The following is a 13,351-nucleotide window of genomic DNA, read 5'->3' as shown; positions in this document are numbered from 1 at the left end:
AGTTGCGGTAAAAAAGTTCCTCTTTCCGTAGCTAAAAGCTGAATTCTAACCGTTGTGAAAGGGGCCCGTAAAGTATACGTTTTACTATACAAATGAACATGCTATGCGATAAATCAGCCTATTCATTATGAATGGACTATCAACACACAACAGATGGGAAAACCCCACATGACCCTTTTTAATAATGTATGGTATACAGTATGTGGACTGTGCGCTGCCTTGAGATGTCACGTTCACAATGAACGCACCGCAACGTGCCACACGCTGCATTACAGGAACACACACATTGCCCCAATATACATGTGTGCCCCAATATACATGTGTATAGAAGCCACTACCGTACAAACCATGTGTACAGCACCCCAACCATGCAAACTATATAGGGGGCCATCTAATGCAATGTATAGGAAGGGATACAAAGTCTAAATAACTATGGCAGGTAAATGTATTCATATAGAGGAAGAATGGAGGGACAGAGCCATCTGATTCCATATACTGGATATCAGGGGATGTGGATGTGATACTACAGGACAATGAGCTCACAAAGTAAACATCCTGCTGTATGTGTCCCCAGTCATGTGATGGGGGTCCAGTACTGGCTGACACATCCTAGGACAGCCTGTACATATCCCTGGGATGTATAGGCGGCCCTCTATCAGTAAATACCTGGAGCTGAGCACAGGAGGTGTCAGGAGAAGTGCAGGCTTCGTCCGGGCGCTGGGATATCTGTGAAGACAGCTGAGCACGCACAATACACTGCACACTTCCTGGATGGGAGGGGGAGGAGGAGCGCTCACACACAGGGAGGGGAGGGGCTACCATAACATTCTGCTATCACAGCAAGGCTAGCTTAGACAGGTGCACAGAACAAGCAGAGCCTGTCACAGCCACGTGTTTCTTTTTAATTGGTGGTTTTTTGGTTTCCTTGTTATGTAGATTTCGGTTTGATGCAGCCATGTCAGCTCATCTTCTTTATGTGTATCTTCTTCCATTGTACACCTATGAACATAGCAGGGCTGTCTTGCTAAATATGGGCTCCTAGTAGGGTTGGCACCTCATCCCTTTAAAACTGAACACCTATGAATTACACAGGTTCTGTGACTGATTAAGGTGGTAATTCAATTCACTTATGCTTTATGTGCAATAAATTAGCCCCAGAACCTGTGTAATTATTAGGTGTTGGGTTTTAAAGGGATGAGGTGTCAACCCTGGCTCCTAGTATAGGGTGACCAGATGTCCCTGGTTTCTGGGGACAGTCCCCGGACCAAGCATTCCCCGGTTTTGTCTCCGGATTCAGGGCCAGAATACCATAGATGGGACATCCCATGCTGGCTGAGAGACAGCCTGGTGGCTGGAATGCCGACATCTCTGTATATTATGTAGTCTTTGTCCCCAGTGCTCTGTGTATTATGCAGTCCTGTGCCCAGCGCTCTGTGTGTTATGCAGTCTTATGCCCAGGGCTCTGTGTATTATGTAGTCCAATGCCCAACGCTCTGTGTATTATGCAGCCCTGTGCCCAGCGCTCTGTGTATTGTGCAGTCCTATGCCCAGCGCTCTGTGTATTATGAAGCCCTGTACCCAGCGCTCTGTGTGTTATGCAGTCTTGGGCCCAGCGCTCTGTGTATTATGCAGTCCTGTGCCCAGCGCTTTGTGTATTATGCAGCCCTGTGCCCAGCGCTCTGTGTATTATGAAGCCCTGTACCCAGCGCTCTGTGTATTATGCAGTCTTGGGCCCAGAGCTCTGTGTGTTATGCAGTCCTATGCTCAGCGCTCTGTGTATTATGCAGCCCTGTGCCCAGCGCTCTGTGTATTATGTAGTACAGTGCCCAGCGCTCTGCATATTATGCAGGCTTGTGCCCAGCGCTCTGTGTATTATGCAGTCCTGTACCCAGTGCTCTGTGTATTATGTAGTCCTGTGCCCAGCGCTCTGTGTATTATGTAGTCTTGTGCCCAGCGCTCTGTGTATTATGTAGTCCTGTGCCCAGCACTCTGTGTATTATTCAGTCTTGATCCCAGCGCTCTGTGTATTATGTAATCCTATGCCCAGCGCTCTGTGTATTATGTAGTCCTGTGCCCAGCTCTCTGTGTATTATGCAGTCCTGTGCCCAGCGCTCTGTGTGTTATGCAGTCCTATGCCCAGCGCTCTGTGTATTATGTAGTCCTATGCCCAGCGCTCTCTGTATTATGTAGTCCTATGCCCAGCACTCTGTGTATTATGTAGTATTGTGTCCATCGCTCTGTGTATTATGCAGTCTTGTGCCCAGCGCTCTGTTCATTATGTAGTCCTATGCCCAGCGCTCTGTGTATTATGTAGTCCTGTACCCAGCGCTCTGTGTATTATGTAGTCCTGTGCCCAGTGCTCTGTGTATTATGCAGTCCTGTACCCAGCGCTCTGTGTATTATGTAGTCCTGTGCCCAGCGCTCTGTGTATTATGTAGTCCTATGCCCAGTGCTCTGTGTATTATGCAGTCCTGTACCCAGCGCTCTGTGTATTCTGTAGTCCTGTGCCTAGCGCCATGTGTATTATGTACTCCTGTGCCCAGCGCTCTGTGTATTTGTCCGTCTTGATCCCAGCGCTCTGTGTATTATGTAGTCTTATGCCTAGTGCTCTGTGTATTATGTAGTCCTTTGCACAGTGCTCTGTGTATTATGTAATCCTGTACCCAGCGCTCTGTGTATTATGTAGTCTTGTGCCCAGTGCTCTGTGTATTAAGTAGTCCTGTGCCATTTGCAAATAAAAAATGTCCCCGGATTTCATTTTAAAAATCTGGTCACCTTATCCTAGTCGCTATACAAAGAAAAGATCAGGGTCTGGTCTTTGGTGAATGAGAGGAAAACTTGTCTGTTTTGTAAACTGTATGTTAAAGAGGTTGTAAACCCTCTTGTATAACTTTTACCTATAGGTAAGCCTATATTAAGGCTTACCTATAGGTGCTATAAATATCTCCCAAACTTGCACCGTTTAGGAGATATTTACAGCGCAAACTGCCGATGACGTCATCGGTGCAGGCGCTCTGAGGGAACGGCCACCCGTGCCGTTCCTTCAGAGCTCAGTGCCGTGAACGGCGGTTCCCGCGTGCATGCGCGGGAGTGATGTAATCGCGCCTCCGGCCAATCAGATGGCCGGAGGGCGCGAACCCGGAAGCGGGACGGCAGGACATGTCGCCGTCCTGTCGCTGAGGTGGCGGCACGGTGGGGGCTTCGTTTTAAGGTAAGTACTACATAATGAGCTAGTATGCGTTGCATACTAGCTCATTATGCCTTTCTCTTTACAGGGCTTTTTTTTTCTCGGATTTTTTTTTGGACTTTACTTCCTCTTTAAGTGTTAACGATAGTCATATATAAACACCGCACAAGGCTGCTGTCCATGTAGAATTCCCTATGTCTGTTCATCACATGGGAATGTGACCCAACACCCTCACATCCTCTGGTTGAATTCTCTGGATCTGTCCTTATGCTGTGTGATTGGACCTTTCACAGTACCATCTCTTTCGTCCTACACTATATTACCAAAAGTATTGGAAGGCCTGCTTTTAAACGCACATAAACTCTAATGAAATCCCAGTCTTAGTCCATAGGGTTTCAAAATCAGTGGTAATGACATGTTTTTTGGAGGACGCAAACAAACCTCTCCAGGTCCTTACCTGCAGCCTCCAGCCTGGGCTGTCACGGCTCCCCTGATACCTGCCAGACGGCAGATTCTGCATTCCAAATCTTCCAGGACGAAAAACCGGAAGTGACGCAATGGCGAATGTGAAAGGAGGGAGAGTTCGGGCGCAGTGCCCCAGACAACATTAACCACTTCAGCTCCAGAAGGTCTTACCCCCTTCTTGACCAGGAGATTATTTCTTCATCAATTTAGGCCAATATGTATTCTGGCACATTTTTGGTAAAAAAAAAATCCTAATAAACGTATATTGATTGTTTAAAAGTTATAGTGTCTACAAACTATGGAATAGATTTATGGAGTTTTATGTTTTTTATTTTTTTTACTAATAACAATAGCGGCTTTTGGCAATTTTTCTTTCAAATATTTTATTTTAATAATGCAAAAGCAAGAACATAAAGAAGATAACAATCGAAACATTTGCAATCTGGGTTACATAAGATTGTTGTACAATAAAGCAGATCCAACATTGATGACAATGCGTAGATGAGGCTAGAGTGAGAAATACAACAGAGATGTATCTGGGAGCTGTGATACCAAGTACGCACCAATTAAGTTAACAATAAGGAGAAGGACTGACTGCATAGAGTAATTACAGTCTAAGTTATGGCTAAAGAGTCCAAGCTCCCTCATAGCTGAGTAGGTGGGAGGAATCTACAGCATCGTCGGGTGGGTCAAGGACTGCATAGAAATATAGTACAAATTTGGACCTATCTAAGATAAAACTGACCCAGACTGCTGAACATAAGGAAGAAGAAAAGAACAGAGAGAGTGAAGCTAGAAAGGAAAGGTGAGGGAAGTAGAAAAAGGAAGAGAGAAAAGGGGGGAGGGGGAAGCAGCCGAACTCCAGAGAGGCACGCCCCAACCTCATGGCCTAAGTCAATCCCGGAACAAGGGATATTCCCACATAAGCAGCCCATGGTTCCCAAATCTTTTCAAACGTAGTTACCGTGTCTGTCAGGGATGCCACCATCTTTTCTTGGGACATAATCCACGTGATTTTGTTTCTGATTTGTCTCATGGGCACCTTTCGTTGCTTCCAGGCTGCGGCAATAGTCATTTTTGTGCCCAGAAAAATAAAAAATATTAGTTGTTGCAGGTGTTTAGAAATCTTGGGCACTCTAGATCCCAGCAGGGCATAAGCCGCTCGTCTGGGGATTCTAAGTTCGGTGACTTTGAATATCATGTGGTGTACTCTATTCCATGTGCTCCGTAACCTCGGGCAATCCCACCACACGTGGAGCATGTCGCCAGGAACCCGGCATCCTCGGAAACATAGTGGAGAGGAGGAGGGAAACATTTTATGGACTCGCGCGGGTACTAAGTACCAGCGAGTTAAAACTTTTATATTTGCTTCTATCAAGGATATGTTTCTGATGCCCCTGAAAGAGCGGAAAAACATGTTTCCCCACTCCTCCCCCCCCCACGCCTCCGCCAGATCCCTTTCCCATGCTTCCATGTAGGGTAGTTTGGAGTCTTCCGACATTAATGCTAAGTATATCAGAGATATGCCACCCCTTTGTGCCGCTGAGTTTCCGCACCACGTCTCATAGGCCGTGAAAGTAAATGGGGGAGTCATCCCTGTAGAGATCGAGCGCAGAAAATTAGAAATTTGCAGAAACCTATATGCTTCCGACGTGGGCATCTGCAGTTTATCGTGACAATGTTTCAGAGTGTATGGGCCATTAGTGGTGAAAAACTGCCCTATGCGGTAGAGGCCTTTGTCGAGCCACCATTGAAATGCTTTGATGTTCAGGCCCGGAGGGAATTGTGGATTGTTGAATATATGTGAGAGCGGTTGGAGAGAGGATGTCAGAGCCGGCAGGGTTCGCAGAGAATCCCAGAGTGCAAAAGACGCTGAGAGTGTGGGGGACAGTATGGGTGGTCTTTGTCTAGGGGAGGCCCAGAGGAGGAAGTCCAGAGTGTATGTCGGGACCGTCTGCCTCTCCATTTGAACCCAGTCCGGTTTTTCGTATCGGGAATATACTATTGAAAGTTGCGCTAGCCTCGCCGCCCGGTAATAAGCCCAAAAATTTGGTACGCCCAAACCCCCTTGTTTCCTAGGCCGGAACAAAACTTTGCGGTGCAGCCTATGCCCCGTTTTGCCCCAGATAAATTTAATTACTGTGTTTTGAAATTTTTTGAGCTGGTCCCTGATTATGGGAACAGGTAAAGCTCTAAATAGGTACAGGAGTCTGGGGAGTACATTCATCTTAATTGAGTTAATTCTGCCAAGCCAGGATAGGTTATAGGAAGACCAGTCCGTCAAGTCCCTCCCCAGGGATTGATAGATTGCTGTGTAGTTCAATTTGTGAAGGAGTTCAATTCTGGAAGGTAAATTTATGCCTAAATATTTAATGTGAGAGTTGCTCCACTTAAACTTAAATGAGGGCTGGAGTCGAAGAGCTTCTTGGGGATTGATGGATACATTAAGGATGGAAGATTTCGCGAAGTTCACCCGTAGGCCTGAGATTTTTGCAAATTTGTCTAATAAGGAACAAATGTTCGGAAGAGAAGTAGTGGGAGACGTAACGAATAGCAAGAGGTCATCTGCGAAAAGAGCACACTTATGTTCTGAGGGTCCGCAGGAAACCCCTTTGATGTTGGGATCCGCTCGGATAGCCAACGCCAAAGTTTCTATTGCTATTGCAAAAAGTAATGGTGAGAGGGGACATCCCTGTCTCGTGCCTTTGGAAATAGGAAAGGGGTCAGAGTAGAACCCCTGGTACCTAATCTTGGCTGTGGGTGTAGAATACAGGGAGTGCATGATACCTATGAATTTGGGACCAAAGCCCCATTTGGACAGTATCGCAAAGAGGTAAGGCCACTCGACTGAGTCGAATGCCTTCTGTAGGTCCACTGAAAGACTTTTGGCAATTTTTAGCAGGATTGCGACATTGTGACAAACAAATCTGACACTAAGTATCACTTTTTGGGGACCAGTGACACCAATACAGTGGGATCAGTGCTAAAAAAAATGCACTGGCAGGGAAAGGGTTACCATCAGGGGCGATGAAGGAGTTAAGAGTGCTCCGAAGGAGTGCTTTCTAACTGTGGGGGGAATGCTGTGAATGGAGGAAAACAGAGCTCCCTGTTTCTGCTTAGCAGAAACACAAGATCTCCATTTTCCTCCTTCACAGAATGACGGTTTGCCTTGTTTACATAGGCAGATGCCCATTCTGCCTCTCCTGTGAACGGTCAGTGGCTCCCAGCGGCCATCTCGGCCGCTGGACCCGCTGATTGGCTCCTGTTGTGTCCAATCACAGTGGGAGCAGGGCTCTCGTGGCACCCATGCCAATCAGAGGAATCACATACATGTACATGATTTTTCACCTAAGGGCTGCCCTACCGCAGTATATGTACGTGGGGCGGTCCTTAAGCAGTTAATGACATTCCTGTCTTAGTCCGTAGGGTTCAATAACAGTGGCGGCTGGTGATTAAAACATTTTTGGGGGGCGCAAACAAGCCCCTCCAGGTCCTTACCTGCAGCCTCCAGCCTTGGCTGTCATGGTTCCCCTGATACCCAGCAGGCGGCAGCTTCTCGTTCCAAATCTTCCAAGAAACAGGAAGTGACGCAATGACGAATTTTCATTCGCTAAAGTCAAAAGTGGGATTGTTGGGGATGCAGAAGACAACATTAAACAAGCCAATTAGAGCCTCAGGCAGCTATTAGTCTGGCGCCCTGCACAGTGGAACGATTTATTCCTAAATAAATTATAATATGACTAACATTTTTTAACTTTAAGATGTTAAAAAATGTTAGTCATAATATCATTTATTTAAAAATAAATCGTTCAATGAATATAAACTTTTGGGGCAGCGCTGAACTTTGAGAGGGCGGCGCCCCTGCCGCCATTGTTCAATATTGAGTTGGCCCACCCTTTGCAGCTATAACAGCTTCAACTTTCTGGGAAGGCTGTCCACAAGGTTTAGGAGTGTGTCTATGGGAATGTTTTACCATTCTTCCAGAAGCGCATATGTAAGGTCAGGCACTGATGTGGACGAGAAGGCCTGGCTTGCAGTCGCCACTCTAATTCGTCCCAAAGGTGTTCTATCGGGTTGAGGTCAGGTCTCTGTGCAGGCTAGGGAAGTACCCCCCCCCCCCCAAAATCGCTTATCCATGTCTTTATGGACCTTGCTTTGTGCACTGGTGCGCAGTCATGTTGGATTAGGAATGGCAAACCCCAAACTGTTCCCACAAAGTTGGGAGCATGAAATTGTCCAAAATGTCTTGGTATGCTGATGCCTTAAGAGTTCCCTTCACTGGAACTAAAGGGCCAAGCCCAAGCCCTGAAAAACAACCCGACATCATAACCCCCCCTCCGCCAGATGATTTGGACCAGTGCACAAAGCAAGGTCCATAAAGACATAGATGAGTGAGTTTGGGGTGGAGGAACTTGACTGGCCTGCAGAGAGTCCTGACCTCAACCTGATAGAACACCTTTGGGATAAATAAGAGTGGAGACTGTGAGCCAGGGCTTCTCGTCCAACATCAGTTCCCTGCCTCAAAAATGTGTTTCTGGAAGAATGGTCGAACATTCCTATAGGCACACTCCTAAACCTTGTGGACAGCCTTTCCAGAAGAGTTGAAGCTGTTATAGCTGCAAAGGGTGGGCCAACTCAATATTAAACCCTACGAACTAAGACTGGGATGCCATTAAAGTTCATGTGCGTGTAAAGGCAAGCATCCCAATACTTTTGGTAATATAGTGTATATCCACTTGCCGACCGGTTCACGTATGAGTATGGCAGCAGAGTGGTTCTCCTGTGTTCCGGGTAGGGGGGTGCGAGGGCTCCACTGGTGTCATGGCTGTGCTGTGATTAGACACAGCACAAGCCGATCAGTGGGTGACGGCCAATGGATGTCCTCCAGCACCCGCTGATTGGCAAGGAGGAACACAGAACAGAGCATTGCCTATGCAAAAAAGGCAGAGCTCTGTTCTGTCAGCAGGGATGTGCTGGATTTTGTTTCCCTGTAAAGAGGATAAAATCCAGCACATCCCCTAGGGAAAACAGCACACAGTGCACACAAAAACACTGGTTAAGCACACATTTAACTCTTTGATCGCCCTAGATGTTTAACCGATTCCCAGCCATTTCACTGATCACTGTATTAGTGTCACTGGTTCCCGCAAAGTGTCAAAAGTAACAGTTAGTGTCCTATTGTCCGCCACAATACCACAGTCCTGCTATAAGTCGCTGATCACCACCATTACTAGTATAAAAAATAAATGAATAAAAATTCCAGTATATATACCATAGGACCCTTTCATACATGCAGGCTTTCTGTCTGTTTTTCATCCATCCGTTGACGGATGAAAAACGAACATCAATGCATTTCTATGGAAAAACGGATGTAAATGGATGATTATCCATTTACATCCATTTATATCTACTTCCATCAACATCCATTTTGGAACAGATTAACATTTTTGCATGAAAAAACGGCTCCAGGACCCAAATGGTTAAAGCGCCCAAAAGTGGAAGCTCTGCTTATCTGCTTCCTCCCCCCCCCCCACCCCCCTCTGGTTGGCACCTTTCGGGGAGAGAGGGGGGGAGCAGATACCTGTCAAAAACAGGTACCCGCTTCCACTTCCGTGTAAGGGCATTGCGGCGACCTATGTCATCTGAGGCCCCTCCTCCTTCCCTCTGCCGCTGAGTTTTTTTTTTTTTTTTTTTTGCGATATAAAAAAAAAACGAACATTTTGAAAAGATAAAACCAAAATGTTTTACTTTCTGCCATATAACATATCCAATTATAAAATGAAAAATGGCCAATATTTAATCTGCTACATGTTTGTGATTTAAACAAAAATCCCAATAAGTGTATATTGATTGGTTTGCTTGAAAGTTATAGAGCGTACAAACTATAGTATATTTACTGGAATTTTTATTTTTTTTTCATACTAGTAATAGACGCGATCAACAACTTATAATGGGACTGTGATATTGCACCAAACAATCTGACACTTACTGATGCTGGGGGGAACTGACTAACTGCCACTGACATCACCAGTGACATTATTACAGTAATCAGTGATAACACTATACTCTGTCACTATATAAAACTGACTGGGAAGGGGTTAACATCTAGGGAGATTAAGGGGTTACATATGTGTCTTACTGTGTGTAATGTGTGTAAAGTGTGCTGGTTTTACTAGTTGATCTATACGTTTCTCATCTCTGCTTTGCAAAGTTGAGAAAAAAAGAGATCTTTCCCTGTCTACAGAGCTCTGTGTTGAATGTCTACACAGAGCTCTGGGCTGTGAATGTGCACAGCCGATCAGCAGGTCCTGTCTGTGAATCATTAGCCGGGACTTGCTGACAGGCCCGGGATGCACATTCCCTAAACCCAGGATTAGGCAGTGCCGTACAGGCACGTTGCTTTGCCTATAGTAGCTGCTCGTCCGCAGTACAATGTGGGCGGGTAGGCGCTGAGTGAGTAAATAGAGAACTCTTTCTTTTATATAAAGCAGTGGTCTCCAAAATGCGGCCAGATGGACCCCTTTGCTTCCCATTACCTGGCCCTTGGGGCACTATTCCTTCCACTGACATTAAAAATGGGGCATCATTTCTGCCACTGACACCAACAATGGAGCATAATTCTTGCCACTGACACCAACCATGGAGCATAATTCTTGCCACTGACACCAACCATGGGCAGTATACCTCCCACTGACACCAATGATCAGACACTCTTCCTCCCACTGAGACCAATGATGGGCACTGGCCACAGTCTGGCCCTTCTAAAGTCTGAAGGACAGTAAACTGACTCCCTGTTTAGAAAGATTGGAGACCCCTGATATAAAGGATTGTCACAGTATGTGTATATTTATGTGGCCCAGTCTGCAGCTCTGGCTGAAAATGGACTCTTCTGACTGACAGCAGAGGAAACTTTTACACAAGAACAACTACAGGAGGGAACTCTTAGGCCCTTTTCACACTGACACGACTTGGGATCTGACTTGTGAGACTCCAAGTTGCATGACACGTGAAACCCCATGTTAGTCAATGAGAGCGTACTTAATTAGTACTACTGAATTTGTTTTGACTTTTAGAAAAGGTTCCTGTACTACTTCAAGGCAACTTCTATCACACTTGGGCCTCAAAGTAGTACTCAAGTCGCCTAGAAATCTGGCAAGGTCCCACTGTAAGTCACGTGACTATCAGTTTGCGGCAGGGTGAACCAAGCCTTGTTGTAGAGCTGTGTACAGCCAGTGTTAAGACCACCCTCTACCCAACAGGAAAGAATGCAGTATAAGGTCAACAATGATTGTGGGAGGTGTCGGCTGGTGTGGTGAGCTGGAAGGAATAAATTGCAAATTCCACATGGCACTGGAGCAAAGAGGGCAAATTGATCCCTGCTGTTCTCCCAGGCTAAAGAGAGGAGGTGTGGAGTTTCTGAGAGGACTGTATGGACAGTTGGCTGCTGGCAGACTGCTCACCTCTGCACCTGAGAGTGAGAGAGGCATAGCGCCAGACATCTGAGGACATTTGTGATGGTGGAGCCTGCTACCTGACCAAGCGGGAAGGACGCTGCAGACACAGACTGGCTGTGTTTCGCCCAATGTACAGAGGAAGAACACCTGCTAACACAAGATGTTAATATGTGTCTGTTGGCTAAATCCATGTTACATTTTGACAGAAGAGGGACATTGTTGGTGGTAAGTACCACAGAGTAAGGGGGCATTATCAGTGCTTAAAGGGACCTTGAGACAGTGCCATTATCACTGCTTATCCCTTACGCTACCAGAGCCATTTTTGCATTATTTTGCACACATGTCTAAAAAATCATTTTAGCCCTGAAGAGTACATAAAACCCCCAAAACATTAGATATTTTCTAAAAACAGATACCCTAGAGAATAAAATAGTGGTAGTTTCAAATTTGTATGTCACACGATATTACCGCAAAGGTCTAGAAAATTCCCAATTTCAGTAAAAAATACACTAAAGTTAATTGTAGGGCACATAAATGCAATAAATTACCAATTTATTTTGGTAAAATATAAAAGACAAAGTTGCACCGAGTAAATAGATACTCAACATGTCAAATCTTAAATTTGTGTGCCCCTGTGAAACGGTAACAAACTTTAGTACTCTTTATTTTCCATAGGTGATGCTTTAAAAGACCCCTATAGGTCATCAGCTTTGTGTTACAGAGGAGGTCTGGTGCCAGAAATATTGCTCCCACTCCGGCTTGCGTGGAAATATAGTATGTAACCTGTGTATTGCAATTTACTTTTCCATGTACTTGGAAGATCACAGCTATCTCTGTAGTAGTGCCGAGTACTAAAGTGATCGTCAGCTTCTCTAGTAACCTATTAGGTATGCTATAGACATAGTTAGGCCGGCCATACACGGAGCAGTGTTAATGCAGGAATCCCTCCTGCCGGGCCATTGTCCTCTCCCATCTGGAGGGTGGGGGAAGCTGTAAAACAGTGATAAGCGCTAGCGGTTATAGCAACCGCTAGTGATAATCGCAGGAGAATCTGGCAGGCTGGTTGATCAACTTGGTACATTCAGCCTGCCCATTGACGATTCAAAATGTGTATGGCCGACCTTACATTGTGTCAAGCTGGACCAAGCTAAGTATTCAATAAAGATCATACCTTGAGTTCGGCTTTAAAATCAGAGTAAATAAATTCCCTTGCTTTTGCCTAGGACAATCAGGGATCTGTCTGGAGGTATTTAACGTGGACTATGCTTGTGTACCAATGTTGGCTTATACTTTGCCAAGGCTAAACCTAAAAAATGCAGACGTTGGGGGCCCTCTTCATAGTTTGTGTCTGGGATCCAGGGCCTTCCTAGTTACAAAGAAGTACACTTGAGGATTAGCAGAGAATGGGATGCCTGCCCTTTGACAGCAGTGCTCATTTTGGTATTGTGTCGGGTTTACTTCAAGGCTCCATGTTTTTTTGCCAAAGCTCCTAAAGTCAACTCAATAAAAACTGTAGTTTTGCAGCTGGTATCAACTCCATAAAAGCCTATGTGTCAATATATGCATAGGTTTTAGGATAGTTTAGGAGCTGCTGCGGTTAGGGGAGGTTCAACCTCCCTCAACCTCCTTCTCCTGAACAAGGAAGAATTGTGTTCAGGAAAATAACGTTTTAAACTCTGGCCACGGGAAACCGCAAAACACGACAAAATCGTGGCAAGATTTTGCTGCGTTTTACGGTTTGCCACCGCTGGGGTACATCACGGCCAAGTGTACATGAACCCTAAGGCATGCCACTAAGTGGTTCTGCTTCTCATTTAAAACTCAAAAGTAACCTTTAGGTTGTAGAAATATTTGTCCATTGCATTCTGCTTTGAATGCAGTCAGCTGTCAAATAAGGAATCATGCCATCATTTGCTTTTCTTTGTATATCTAAATTAAAAATTATGAAGTACTTTAAACATTTCTTCAATGATTATAGAAACTAAAACATCTGCCAAATGATGCTTGAACTGTGTAAAAGGACTTCACTATAAAGTTACTTTTATCCAACTGACTGAACAAATGTGCCATTACTTTAAAACTATATTCATCGCAAGGGTAGCAGTTGGGTAGCAGCATACTTTTAAGTGTACTGCTTGAGGAAATTGACAGAAATACCACTAATTACAAAAACTATTTCTCTAAAGTGCAATCATCTCTATTTTCATCTTTCATATCACACGCTATTTACTAGAACAGCTACAAT

The 13,351-nt window shown here is 45.2% G+C and overlaps 1 protein-coding gene across 1 annotated transcript in view; it reads right to left on the bottom strand.

Annotated features, from left to right (window-relative positions):
- The window catches only part of MANEA (mannosidase endo-alpha), a 79,069-nt gene extending 78,288 nt beyond the window's left edge, over window positions 1-781 (bottom strand). The window contains exon 1 of the mRNA XM_082248827.1: window positions 667-781. The gene's annotated coding sequence lies outside the window, so the exon portion shown is untranslated. The remainder of the gene's footprint in view (window positions 1-666) is intronic.
- Window positions 782-13,351: the final 12,570 nt, after the last annotated feature.

The sequence above is a fragment of the Pelophylax lessonae genome, assembly GCF_965119305.1.
Source record: "Pelophylax lessonae genome assembly, chromosome: 3".
NCBI lineage: Eukaryota > Metazoa > Chordata > Amphibia > Anura > Ranidae > Pelophylax > Pelophylax lessonae.
This window is presented reverse-complemented; position numbering and strand designations above follow the sequence as displayed.